The 13344-nt window shown below is 40.3% G+C and overlaps 2 protein-coding genes across 2 annotated transcripts in view; both read left to right on the forward strand.

The window, feature by feature from the left end:
- The first annotated feature begins 2447 nt into the window (after positions 1-2447).
- The window catches only part of LOC140737393 (flavin-containing monooxygenase 5-like), a 116232-nt gene continuing 105335 nt past the window's right edge, over positions 2448-13344 (forward strand). The window contains exon 1 of the mRNA XM_073063874.1: positions 2448-2524. The gene's annotated coding sequence lies outside the window, so the exon portion shown is untranslated. The remainder of the gene's footprint in view (positions 2525-13344) is intronic.
- Positions 2477-13344, forward strand: part of LOC140737395 (flavin-containing monooxygenase 5-like) — a 219636-nt gene continuing 208768 nt past the window's right edge. The window contains exon 1 of the mRNA XM_073063875.1: positions 2477-2524. The gene's annotated coding sequence lies outside the window, so the exon portion shown is untranslated. The remainder of the gene's footprint in view (positions 2525-13344) is intronic.

Genomic DNA, 13344 nt, shown 5'->3' on the forward strand with positions numbered 1-13344 from the left:
GCTGCAAAGGATGCTTCTCAGGCTACAGAGGTACACTCTCACAGTTACCTATAAGCCAGGAAAAGAACTGCACATCGCTGATGCTTTGAGCCATGCTTACCTCAAAGAGCAAAAGGAAGAGTTGCTAGGAAGAGAGCTGGAGGTCAACTGGGTTACACCTCAGCTACCCATCTCTGAGGAGAAGTTAAACATGTTCAGGAAAGCGACTGCGGATGATCCTGAAATGCAAATGCTAAAAAACAGTACAATGAATGGATGGCCAACAGAAAGAAAAGATGTTCCAAAGGAAATGCAGAAATACTGGACATTTAAAATAAAGAGGAAATCAGCTATGCATCAGGACTAATGTTCAAAACGGCAAAACTCATCGTACCAAACCAAATGAGATGGGAAATGCTCAACAGAATTCATGAGTCACCCCTGGGGACAGTGAAATGTAAAGAAAGAGCAAGGGACATTCTGTATTGGCCGGGTATGTCAACTCAGATAGAGGACATTGTGTCTCAGTGTGCTGTTTGTAATGAAAACAAAAACAGCAATCCAAGAGAGCCTCTGCTTCCCCACCCACTACCAGGAAAACCATGGGAGAAGCTTGGCACAGATCTCTTTCAATGGTGCAGAATATCTGCTTTGTGTGGTCTACTATTCAAAATATCCGGAAATCACCAAGTTAAGTGACATGTCCAGTCAAGGTGTCATTACCGCAATGAAGTTGACATTCGCAAGACTTGGTATTCCAGATATTGTCATTAGTGACAATGGTCCACAATATGCCAGTGGTTAGTTTAGAGGGTTCTCAGAAAGCTGGGAATTTCAACATGTTACTTCCCATCCTGGGCACGCTCAGTGTAATGGACAAGCAGAGAGAACTGTACAAACTGTGAAGAACATGCTCAAGAAGGCACAAAGCAGCAACGGTGACCCGTACATTGCTCTGCTTGAATACCGCAACACACCGATTGAGGGTGTGGGGTTCTCTCCTGCACAGCTGTTGATGGGACGTCGTCTGAAGTCCAAGCTGCCAACAGCCACAACTCTACTGACTCCTGAAAGTAATGCTCAAGGTCATGACAAGCAAATAAAGCAAAAGAGCTACTATAACAGACATACAAGACAGTTACCAGATCTGCATACAGGTGAAAATGTCAGAATACAGAGAGGAGACACTTGGCAACCAGCTGTGGTTGTGAACAGACATCAGCAACCAAGATCCTTCATAGTTTGCACGCCAGATGGAAGAGTCTACAGGAGGAACATGAAGCATCTACAGAAGACAGGCGAGAGGGAGTTTCCACGTACAGATGCACAGGACATTTCCACAGATACAGACATGGAAACAAACGACACCAAGAGTGATGCAGACCGCAAAGACGCAGAGGTCACTCAAGAGACTGACACTGATGAAGGACAAGCATAGTCACAGTTGTGTTACACACGGTCTGGGAGACAAGTCAAACTTCCAGCTGGATACAGAGACTAGTTCACACAGTCTCACACAGTTTGAGGCAAAGTCACACATGCTATAAGTTCCAAGGTGTGAAATAAAAGGTTTATTAGTTTATGTTAGTAAAAGAAAATACACTGCTGTTAGTATTGTAAGATACAATGTCGAATACAGTATAGACAATAGACAATAGACAATAGGTGCAGAAGTAGACCATTCGGCCCTTCGAGCCTGCACCACCATTTTGAGATCATGGCTGATCATCTACTATCAATACCCGGTTCCTGCCTTGTCCCCATATCCCTTGATTCCCCTAGCCATAAGATACCTATCCAGCTCCTTCTTGAAAGCTAATTAAAAGTTATTTTTTTTTTTTAGTTTATGTTATGTCTGTTGCAATGTAAGAAAGGCATTGGTTTGGTAATTCAGTGTTGTAAAAAATATCTTGAGAAGGAGGATGTAATGTATTGTGTGAGTATTAGTAGGTCAGAGTGCGTATGATGTTAAGACGGGGGGAGGGAAGGAATAAGAAAAATGGAAGTCTGTTGAATAAGCGTGGTGGTTCAGTCTACAGCGGTGTCCGAGTCACATCAATACCACAATTGGGGGTTGCTCCATGACAGCGGGAAGATGTACAAGTAAACACACACAGCGCTCAGGCACAGATCGTACCCGACCGGAACTTTACACACTGCACCAGTATTATTGAGACTGGCTGGCAGCCGAGGTTGTGAACTGTGACTGAACGGGTGAGTAAGGCCGCCACACAGAATGATAATTTTAAACGTAAACAACACGCAAAATTTTGGAGGAACTCAGCAGGCCAGGAACATCTATGGAAAAAAGTTTTGGCCCGTCAGTATTCCTCCAGCATTTTGAGTGCGTTGCTCGGATTTGTGGTTAAAATAAACTTGTTGCTCGAGTGCGACCGCCGACAACACGGGCATGACAGCACAGGGGAGGAGCAGTTTTGTAAGGCTTTCTCTTTGCGTTTAGACGGAAAAATACCTGTCAGCACTACAAAAGGTCTACTTTGATCTACTTCGCGAAAAAAATTTTGATCGATATAATCCTGAGCACGTAAGTGAATGGAATGTTCTGCCAACACAAACACTTCCGGGATAATTTGTTCACTGCAGTGACCTGACCCACACTGAGTTTGTGATGCAATCTGGTAACTTCCGCTACCGGGATACAGTACGTCATATGAACAAGTTTGTAAATACTTTCCCCCTTAATCAAGTATGAGAATAGAAAGCCAGCAGGGTTTATTCGCTAATTACTACAGTTGTTCCCTGCGTATGCTTCGATTATCATTTTAGTCTGATCTTTTAAAAAAAAGTTAGAGTTGTTAAATAATTGTAAATCTGAATATTATTAGGTAAGCATCTTTCAGAATTACTTAACAATTCACAGAAACAAATATAGTACACTATTATACCATTTTCAGAAAAAAACACAATTAAGTTCTGTACTTTTCAGTTAGATCCATATATGTCAGTAAGATCCCCGATTACAAGAGAAAGGTCTGGGATAAAACTGCCTAATTGGGCATTAGTTGATGGAGAAATGTTGGTCAGGATGTGAAATGAACCCATGGACCATGCTCCATCCTTGGTCTGGGATTTGAAATTTAACAGTTGTCGAGTATGACCAACACAGCCAAACTTCCACTTCTGGGATAAAGTACAACTTCTGTGAAAAAGTGTGCAAATACTTCTGGCATATTCAGATCACAACATGCTTGTTCACCTCGTTCATTTCCAAATTGCAAACTCCAAATGGAGTGCAGATCCCTCAGTCACTCGTAACACCTCAGACAACTGGCTATCTCTGAAGGGATTTATTCAATGAATGTTAAATATTAGAATACAAGATTAGAGTTGTCTGAACAGTTAAAATGTGAATAATACGCTAGGTGTGTTTCATTCAAGGCACTTGAGCTCTTTCAAAGTGTAGTCAATAACATAATTAGTTACAGTTCGTTTGAAACGATTGGATGCGAAACAATCTCCATTGTTATTTGGCTTGGCAACAGAAGCCGAGCTGAACTCCTCGTTGGACTTCTGACTAATAGAGAATTAGATAAACAGCACAGAGCACCACCAGTACGGGCAAGAATTTCAGCAGGATTGGCCAAGAGGCATTTTGCTGACTACTAGGAACCACGCGTGTTTTAGTGGGCTTGATGGTGCGGTGCCACTGTGTCAAGATGGTTTCCCGGGCTTTTGGCCATTTTCCAGGTCCCATCAATCGAAACTGGAAAGATGTGCAGGGGCCAAGGAAAACTTGAAATGCCAGCTGTGGATCAGTGAGGAGGAGGTGCCTGATGTTGGGTTTTACACCGATCAGCTCAGCTATCTCATCCATGTAGGGTATGAAATCAACTTGAATGGTGTGCCTTTGGGAGCTGACGTATCTTTGCATGGAAAGAGAAACAGAAGGGAATTTATTTATTTAGAGATCAGTACGGTAACCGGCCCTTCCAGCCCAATGACCCTGCACCACACAATTAACCAGAGGAAACCAGAGTCCTCGGAGGAAACCCACATGGTCAAAGGAAGAACACAGAAACTCCTTACAGGCAGTGGCAGGAATTGAACCTGGGTCACTGGTGCTACTTGCAATAGACCTAGAACACCATGTTAGGGATCTGGAGCAGCAGCCCTTGGGCTTGTACAGGAGAGTGCGGAGATAATCGATCAGAGTGACAGGGAAGTAGTCACCCCAAAGTTGCAGGAGGCGAGTAGCTGGGTGACTGTCAGGAGAAATGGAAAAGTGAATAGGCAGTCAGCGCAGGGCACCCCTGTGGCCGTTCCCCTCAATGAAAAGTATATTGTTTTGGATATTGTCGTGGGGATGACCTCCCAGGGAAATGCCACAGAGATTGGATTACTGGCACTGAGCATGGGTCCGTGCTGCAGAAGGGAATGAGGGAGAAGAGGGGAGCGGTAGTGATAGGGGTCACAATAGTCATGGGAACAGACATGAGATTCTATGGACATGAATGGTACACCAAATGGTATGACGCCTCCCAGGTGCCGGGGTCAGGGACGTCTCAGATCACGTCCACAGCATTTTGGAGAGGGAGGGGGAGCAGCCAGGTGTCTTGGTACATATTGGTACCAATGACATAGGAAGGAGAAGCAATGAGGTCCTGAAAAGAGAATTTAGAAAACTAGGTAGAAAGCCGAGAAGCAGGACCTCCTGGGTTGTAATTTCTAGATTGCTGTCTCAGCCACGCACCAGTGAGGGTAGAAACAGGATAATTTGGCAAATTACTGCATGGCTGAGAAGCTGGTGCAGGGGGCAGGGTTTCAGGTTCTTGGATCATTGGATCTCTTCTGGGGGAGCTCTGACCTGTTCAAAAGTGACGGGTTGCACCTGAACCTGAGGGGAACCGATATTCTCGCGGGCAGGTTTGTTAGAGTTGTTTGGGAGGGATTAGACTAACCTGGCAGGAGGTGGGAACCAGAGTGAAGGGATTCGGGATAGAACAAATGATAATAAAGCAGTCAGTCAGGAAGGGCAGGTGGATGATAAGTCATAAGGGTGTGTATCAGTGTATTAGGGATGCAGAATCAACAAAAGCAGCAAATACAGTTTTCAAAGTGTTATTAGAAATATGGTGGATGATCTTGTTACACTTTTACAGATTGTCAAGTATGATGTTCTAGCCATCACTGAATCATGGCTGAAGGATGGTTGTAGTTGGGAGCTGAATGTCCAAGGTTACACATTATATCGGAGGGATAGGAAGGTAGGCAGAGGGGGTGGTGTGGATCTGCTTGTAAAGAATGGCATCAAATCAGTAGAAAGATGTGACATAGGATTGGAAGATGTTGAATCCTTGTGGGATGAGTTCATTAACTTCAAGGGTAAAAGGTCCCTGATGGCAGTTATTTTTAGGCCTCCCAACAGTAGCTGGGATGTGGACCACAGATTACAACGGGAGAAAGAAAAGGTGTGTCAAAAGGGCAATGTTATGATAGCCATGGGAGATTTCAAAATGCAGGTCGATTGGGAAAATAAGGTTGAAAATGGATCTTAAGAGAGTGAGCTTGTTGAATACCTATGAGATGGCTTTTTAGAGCAGTTTGTCATTGAGGCCATTAGAGAATCAGCTATGCTGGATCAGGTGTTATATAATGAACCGGTGGTGATTAGAGAGCTTAAGGTAAAAGAACCATTAGGAGGCAGTGATCACAATATGATTGAGTTCAGCTTGAAATTTGATGGCGAGAATGTAAAGTCTGACGTAGCAAAATTTCAGTGGAGTAAAGGAAATTACAGTGGTATGAGAGAGAAGCTGGCAAAGTAATTTGGAAGGAGCTGCTGGCAGGGATGTCAGCAGAGCAGCAACGGTGTGAGTTTCTGGGAAAAATGTGGAAGGTGCAGGACATGTGTATTCCAAAAGTGAAGAAATACTCAAATGGCGAAGTAGCACAACTGTGGCTGACAAGGGAAGTCAAAGCTAATGTAAAAGCAAAAGAGAGGGCATACAACAAAGCAAAAATTAGTGGGAAGATAGAGGATTGGGAAGCTTTTAAACCCCTATAGAGAGCAGCTATAAAAATCATTAGGAAGGAAAAGTTGAAATATGAAAGCAAGCTAACAAACAGTATCAAAGTGGATAGTGAAGCTTTTTCAAGTATGTAAAAAAAACTACAAGAGCTGGGAGTGGATGTAGGTCCACTAGAAAATGAGGCCAGAGAAATCAGAACAGGGGCCAAGGAGATGACAGATGAACTAAATGAGTATTTTACATCAGTCTTCACTGTGGAAGACACTAGCTGGTGCCAGATGTTGAAGGGTATGAGGGAAGAGAAGAGAGTGCAGTTACTATTACAAGGGAGAAGGTACTCAAAAAGCTGAAAGACCTAAGGGTACATAAGTTACCCAGACTAGATGATCTGCACCCTAGGGTTCTGAAAGAGGTAGCGGTAGAGATTATGGAGACATTAGAATTGATCTTTCAAAAAAAAATCATTGTGCTCTGGCATGGTGCCAGAGGACTGGAAAATTGCAAATGTCACTCCACTCTAAAGGAACAAGGCAGCAGAAAGGAAATTATAGACCAGTTAGCATGACCTTGGTGGTTGGGAAGATGTTGGTGTCAGTTGTAAAGGATGAGGTTATGGAATACTTGGTGACACAGGACAAGATAGGAAAAGCCAGCCTGGTTTCCTAAGGAAATATCTTTCCTGATGAATCTGTTGGAATTCTTTGAAGAGATTACAAGTAGGATAGATGAAGGGATGCAGTAGATGTTGTATATTTGGTCTTTCATAAAGCCTTTGACAAGGTGCCACACATGAGGCTACTAACCAAGTTAGGAGACCATGGTATGACAGGAAAGTTTCTTTCTTTCTTTCTTTTTTCAATCTATTTATTGATTTTTTAAAAAGTGTGTATATAAACAGGAGGAGAATATCTGGTATACATGTCAATAGCAGTACATACAGAAGGTAAAATAAACAATATCAGAATCACACAGTGTTGATCTACAAAGTATGAATTTGATATAGAATGTATAACTCCTCTTATCAATTTATGAAGAAAGGAAGGACTATTAGAAATTTTTGTATAAAAGAAAAGAGAAGGAAAAAAACCCACTATTCTAAACAGAAAAAAAGGACTGGGCAGTCCATCCCGAGAGAAAAACCAAGAGAAGAGAGACTCTGATCAAATCCAAGTTTCTGAAAAAATAGCTGGAAGAGAATCAGTACAAAAATCAGATCATATGAAAATATTAAATAAAAGATCGCCAGATTTCTTCAAATTTAAAGAATGTATCCAATGTCCGACTTATTTTCTCTAGACTTAAACAGGACATGATAGAGGAAAGCCAATAAAAGGCAGTAGGAGGGTTAGGGTCCTTCCATTTAAGTAAAATGGCTTTCCTAACCAATAAGTTTCCTGCTTCCGATGGAATAATCCCAAAAACAGCTGTAAATAAGTTTGGTTGTAAATCCAGATCCAGCATTTTAGATAAGGTTTTAAAAACATCTTTCCAAAAGTTCTCCAACTTTATGCAAGACCAAAACATACGAGTTAAAGTGGCCACCTGAGTATTACATCTATCACAAATAGGATCTCAATTTTAAATCAGGCTTTTTAAATTTGGAAAACCAAAGGTATAATAACTTTTTCGGATTTGTTTATAGGGGATTGTTTAATGTCTTTTACTCAGCTAGCGGATAAATTTGATTTATCCAATGTACAGTTTTTTAGATATTTACAAATTAGGAATTTTTTTTTACGTATTTTGCTTCCAAATTATCTCTCTGCTTATCCGTCTAATATAATAGATATCCTCTTCCAGGTTAAACCGCTCCAAAGAGGATCAATAGCTACAATTTATAAATGGTTATTGAATTTACGAATGATATCTAATGATAAAATTAAAGTTGTCTGGGAATTGGAATTTCAAGAGTTACCTTCAGATAATCAATGGAGTAAAATTTTTCATCCGGTAAGTACTGCATCTATTTGTGCCCATCAATCCTTGATACAGTTCAGGGTAGTGCATTGGGTACATATGTCAAAGGATAAATTAACCCATATTTTTCCCAATATTAATGCCATTTGTGATAGATGTAATACTCAGGTGGACGGGAAAGTTACTGGTATGGTTAGAGCTTTGGCTGATTGGTGGGAGGCAACAAGTGGGAATAAAAGGATGCTTTACTGGTTGGCTACCAGTGACTAGTGGTGTTCCGCAGAGGTTGGTGTTGGGACCACTTCTTTCTATGTTATATATCAATGATTTAGATGATGTCATAGATGACTTTGTTGCCTTATCTGCAGATGATACAAACATTGGTGGAGGGGCAGGTAGTGTTGAGGAAACAGGTAGGCTGCAGAAGGACTTAGACAGATTAGGAGAATGGGCAAGAAAGTGGCAAATGAAATACAATGTTGGAAAATGCATGGTCATGTGCTTTAGTAGTAGAAGTAAATGTGGGAACTATTTTCTAAATGGGGAGAAAGTCCAAAAATCTGAGATGCAGAGGGACTTGGGAGACCTTGTGCAGAACACCCTAAAGGTTAACTTGCAGGTCGAGTCAGTGGTGAGGAAGGTAACTGCAGTGTTAGCATTCATTTCAAGAGGTCGAGAATACAAGAGCAGGGATGTGATGTTGAGGCTTTATAAGGCACTGGTGAGGCCTCACCTTGAGTATTGTGAACAGTTTTGGTCTCGTAAGAAAAGATGTGCTGGCATTGGAGAGGATTCAGAGGAGGTTCACAAAGATGATTCTGGAATGAAAGGGTTATTGTACGAGGGATGCTTGATAGCTCTGGGTCTGTAGTTCTGGAATTTAGAAGGATGAGGGAGATCTCATGGATACTTTTCAAATGTTGAAATGCCTAGACAGTGTAGATGTGGAAAGGATGTTTCCCATGGCGGGGGAGTCTTGGACAAGAGGGCACAGCCTCAGGAGAGAGGGGCATCCATTTAAAACAGATGTGGAGAAATTTCTTTAGCTAAAGGGTGGTGAATTTGTGGAATTTATTACCACAGGCAGCTGTGGAGCCTCGGTCGTTGGGTGTATTTAAGGCAGAACTTGATGGGTTCTGGATTGGACAGGACATCAAAGGTTACGGGGAGAAGGCGGAGGAGGGAGAGAAAAGGATTAGCCTTGATTGAATGGTGGAGCAAATTCAATGTGCCAAATGGCCTAATTCTGCTCCTATATCTTATGGTCTAATATATTGCAGATGTTTATAGCCAGAAAAACAGAAAAGTACTGAAAATCGTCAACAATTTAAGCATCAACTGTGGAGAGAAACTTGATTACTGTTAGCAACTGATGAAAGGTGTTGGTGTTGGCCCCAACACCAACTGTACTTCTTCCTATAGATACTGCCTGGCCTGCTGCATTCCACCAGCATTTTGTGTGTGTTGCTTGAATTTTCAGCATCTGCAGATTTCCTCATGTTTTCATCAGAACTTCTTTAGTTCTTATGAAAGGTCACTGATCTGAAGGAAGACACCTTGGTTAGCATGGACAAGTTGGGCCAAATGGTATGTGTGTGTGCGTGTGTGTGTGCGTGTGTGCGTGTGTGCGTGTGTGTGTGTGTGTGTGTGTGTGTGTGTGTGTGTGTGTGTGTGTGTGTGTGTGTTATATAGAGGGGCTTCCATTAGTCTTGATAGACCATTGATTTGCACCTTGGAAAGTTGCCTGGGCAAAGTTGTTTATTTTAATGGAATACCGGCAGTTGCCCAAGCTGCAAGTCTCCCCTCTCCACGCCACTGATGTTGTCCAAGGGAAGGGCATTAGGACCCGTACAACTTGGTACTGGTGTTGTCGCAGAGCAATGTGTGGTTAAGTGCCTTGCTCAAGGACGCAACATGCAGCCTCAGCTAAGGCTCGAACTAGCGACCTTCAGATCACTAGACGAATGCCTTAACCACTTGGCCATGCGCGCGCGCGCACACACACACACACACACACACACACACACACACACACACACATACTCACACACACACACACACACACACACACACACACACACACATACTCACACACACACACACACACACACACACATATATACACACACACACACATATATACACACACACACGCACACATACATACACACATACACACACATGATAGATAGATAGATAGATACTTTATTCATCCCCATGGGGAAATTCAACTTTTTTTTCCAATGTCCCATACACTTGTTGTAGCAAAACTAGTTACATACAATACTTAACTCAGTAAAAAATACACATACATATATGTGCGCGTGTGTTGTGATGGAAATGAGAAAGGTTCTTTGAGTCTCAAGGCATGAGCTCTGGACACAGTGTTAATAATAAGGAATTTATTTACAAGGGGAGAAAAAGCTTGGGAACAACACAAGCAGCTACAGTATTCGTACAAACGCGCTTAGAATAGAGGAGCGTGGGAAAAGTCGGGTCGACAGTACAATACACGGGAAAACGGTGTGGGAACGGAGTACAGGTACACATACAAGCAGGGGAAAAGTAACTACAATACTTGCCCCCCCTTTGGCTATGGGCAAGCACGGCTCTTTGCTAAAGGGACAACAATAAACGCTCCCACAACCCTATTCAATACACACCTTACCTGGAGTGAAGCAGGGTGCTCCCTCGAGGATGGCAAAAGAGACCGAGCCAAGCACATGTAGCACCCTTTATTGGTCAGGGGGCCAACGGCTTGGTGCTAGACAGGTTAATCCAATTAACAATGAATCCAAACAGCCTTTTGATTTAATCTGTACTTGCGTAACATTTCTTTTATATAATATTAAATTCAATTTTAAACATGGATGTTAATAAAATTAATATAATATCTTGGAATTGGAACGGTGTCAATCACCCCATTAAGCATAAAAAGATTTTTAAGAAATTAAAAACACTTAATGCAGATATTATTTTTGCGCAAGAAAATCGTATACGAAAACAGGATGAGGACAGGTTTTTCCGATTTTGGAAAGGACCTCTGTTCCACTTGCTGTCTAATTGTAAGATCAGAGGTTTTTCTATATTTCTTAGCCCCAAAATCCCTTTTGTACACTTTAATACTACCACTGATTCGATTGGAAGATATTTAATTGTTACTGGTTTATTATGCGAGCAAAAGGTAGCTCTGGTGTGTGTATACGCACCTAATGTAGATAATTCTGATTTTTTTAAGAAACTTTTTTCTGAGTTACCGAATCTGAACGAATATAAGTTGATCATGGGTGGTGACTTTAATTATTGTTTAAATCCGGCGATTGACAGGTCATCAACCAATCTGTCGCTTCCTAAAAAAAAGTGGCAGCTTGTATTAACTCTTTTTTATTAGAATATGGCCCGGTCGATATTTGGAGATATAAACACCCCAATGATAAAGATTTCTCTTTTTTCTCACACATTCATCATAAGTATTCTCGAATTGATTACTTTTTTTTAGATACACGTCTGTTAAACTCCGTTGTTGAATGTGTGTATGACATCATTGTGCTCTCAAATCATGCACCTTTAAAGTTAAACCTTAAGCTTTCGGATAGATTTTTGAAAATGTCACAGTGGAGACTGAATCCTGTATTGTTACAGGATCCAGTTTTTGTTAATTTTATTAAGGAGCAAATTTCTATATTTTTTGAATTTAATACAACTGAAGGAATGTCAAATCTGGTTATATGGGACACATTGAAATCTTTTCTTAGTGGACAGATAATCTCATATTCAGCAGCTTTGAGAAAGAAAACTAAAGCGGAATTGTCAGTGCTTATTAATAGAATTAAACAGATAGATAAAGCGTATTCAGTTAAACCTACTGAGGACCTTTATAAAGAAAGGGTCGAACTTCAATCACAGTATGATTTGCTTCTGACCTTTCCCATTGAACAGCAAATTTTTAAATCTAAAAGTTTATTTTATATACATGGGGAAAAATCTGCTAAGCTTTTGGCGGGTCAGTTAAAGGCTGGGATGGTCAGAAGACAGATCTTAAAAATTCGTTGACCAGATAGAACAGAAACTTTAGATCCTTATGAAATTAATAATATCTTTATGGACTTCTAATCTTTATAACTCTGAATTCTCTGATAGCACTATTATTATGAATAGATTTTTGCAAAGGTTAAACATACCTCAAATTTCGATTCAAGATGTTGATATGTTAGATGCACCTATTAAACAAGAGGAGATAGCCAAGGCTATATCCTCTATGCAATTAGGTAAAGCTCTGGGACATGATGGTTATATGGTAGAATTTTACAAGACTTTTCATGAAATGCTTATACCACATCTTCATCAAACGTTTACCGATTCTACATCCTCTGGGAACCTTCCTAAAACTTTTTATGAGGCACTAATTTCATTGATTCCAAAAAAAGGAAAAGACCCACTGGAATGTGTATCCTACAGACCTATTTCTTTATTGAATGTAGATTTTAAAATCCTTTCTAAGATCCTAGCAAATAGGCTTGAGAATATCATACCTAATGTTATCTCAAATGATCGAACAGGATTTATCAAAAATAGGTACTCATATTTTAATATTTGAAGATTGTTAAATATTATTTATTCCCCCTCAGCCAAAGAATCTGAATGTATTGTATTTGGATGTTGAGAAAGCCTTTGATAGGGTGGAGTGGCCTTATCTATTTCAGGTTTTGAAGAGGTTTAATTTTGGTCCGGGATTTATTTCCTGGATTAAATTGATTTATCAGGCTGCGGTTATAACTAATAATCAAAAGTCTCCTTATTTTAGATTATATAGAGGTACCCATCAGGGTTGTCCCCTTAGTCCTTTATTATTTAATTTGGCTTTAGAACCACTTGCTATTGCTCTTAGGGATTCTAATTCTGTGCAGGGGATAAGAGAGGGGATAAATTACATAAGGTTTCGTTACACGCGGATGATTTATTAGTTTACATTTCAAATCCTAGGAAATCTATTCCTTTTATGTTATCTATATTTACAGAATTTGGTATTTTTTCTGGATATAAACTTAATTTACATAAAAGTGAATTATTTCCTATTAATAATTATTCTGATTATTATGATCAAATACCTTTTAATATTGCCCAAAACCATTTCACTTATCTTGGTATCAAAATTACTAAAAATTTTAAAGACCTATATAGGTATAGTTTCTCCCCTTTAGTTGAATATACTCAGCAGACACTTTCTAAATGGTCGCCTATGTCGATGTCATTGATAGGTCGAATAAATGCTATAAAAATGGTTATTCTACCGAAATTTTTATATATATTTCAAGCAGTTCCCTCTTTTGTTCCAAAAACATTTTTTCATAAAATAGATTCTCTGATTTTGTCTTATGTTTGGAATAATAAAAGCTCTAGAGTGAATAAACTTTTATCGCAAAAACCAAAAAAAGATGGAGGACTGGTCTTACCAAAC

This window comes from Hemitrygon akajei, chromosome 12, assembly GCF_048418815.1.
Source record: "Hemitrygon akajei chromosome 12, sHemAka1.3, whole genome shotgun sequence".
Taxonomy (NCBI): domain Eukaryota; kingdom Metazoa; phylum Chordata; class Chondrichthyes; order Myliobatiformes; family Dasyatidae; genus Hemitrygon; species Hemitrygon akajei.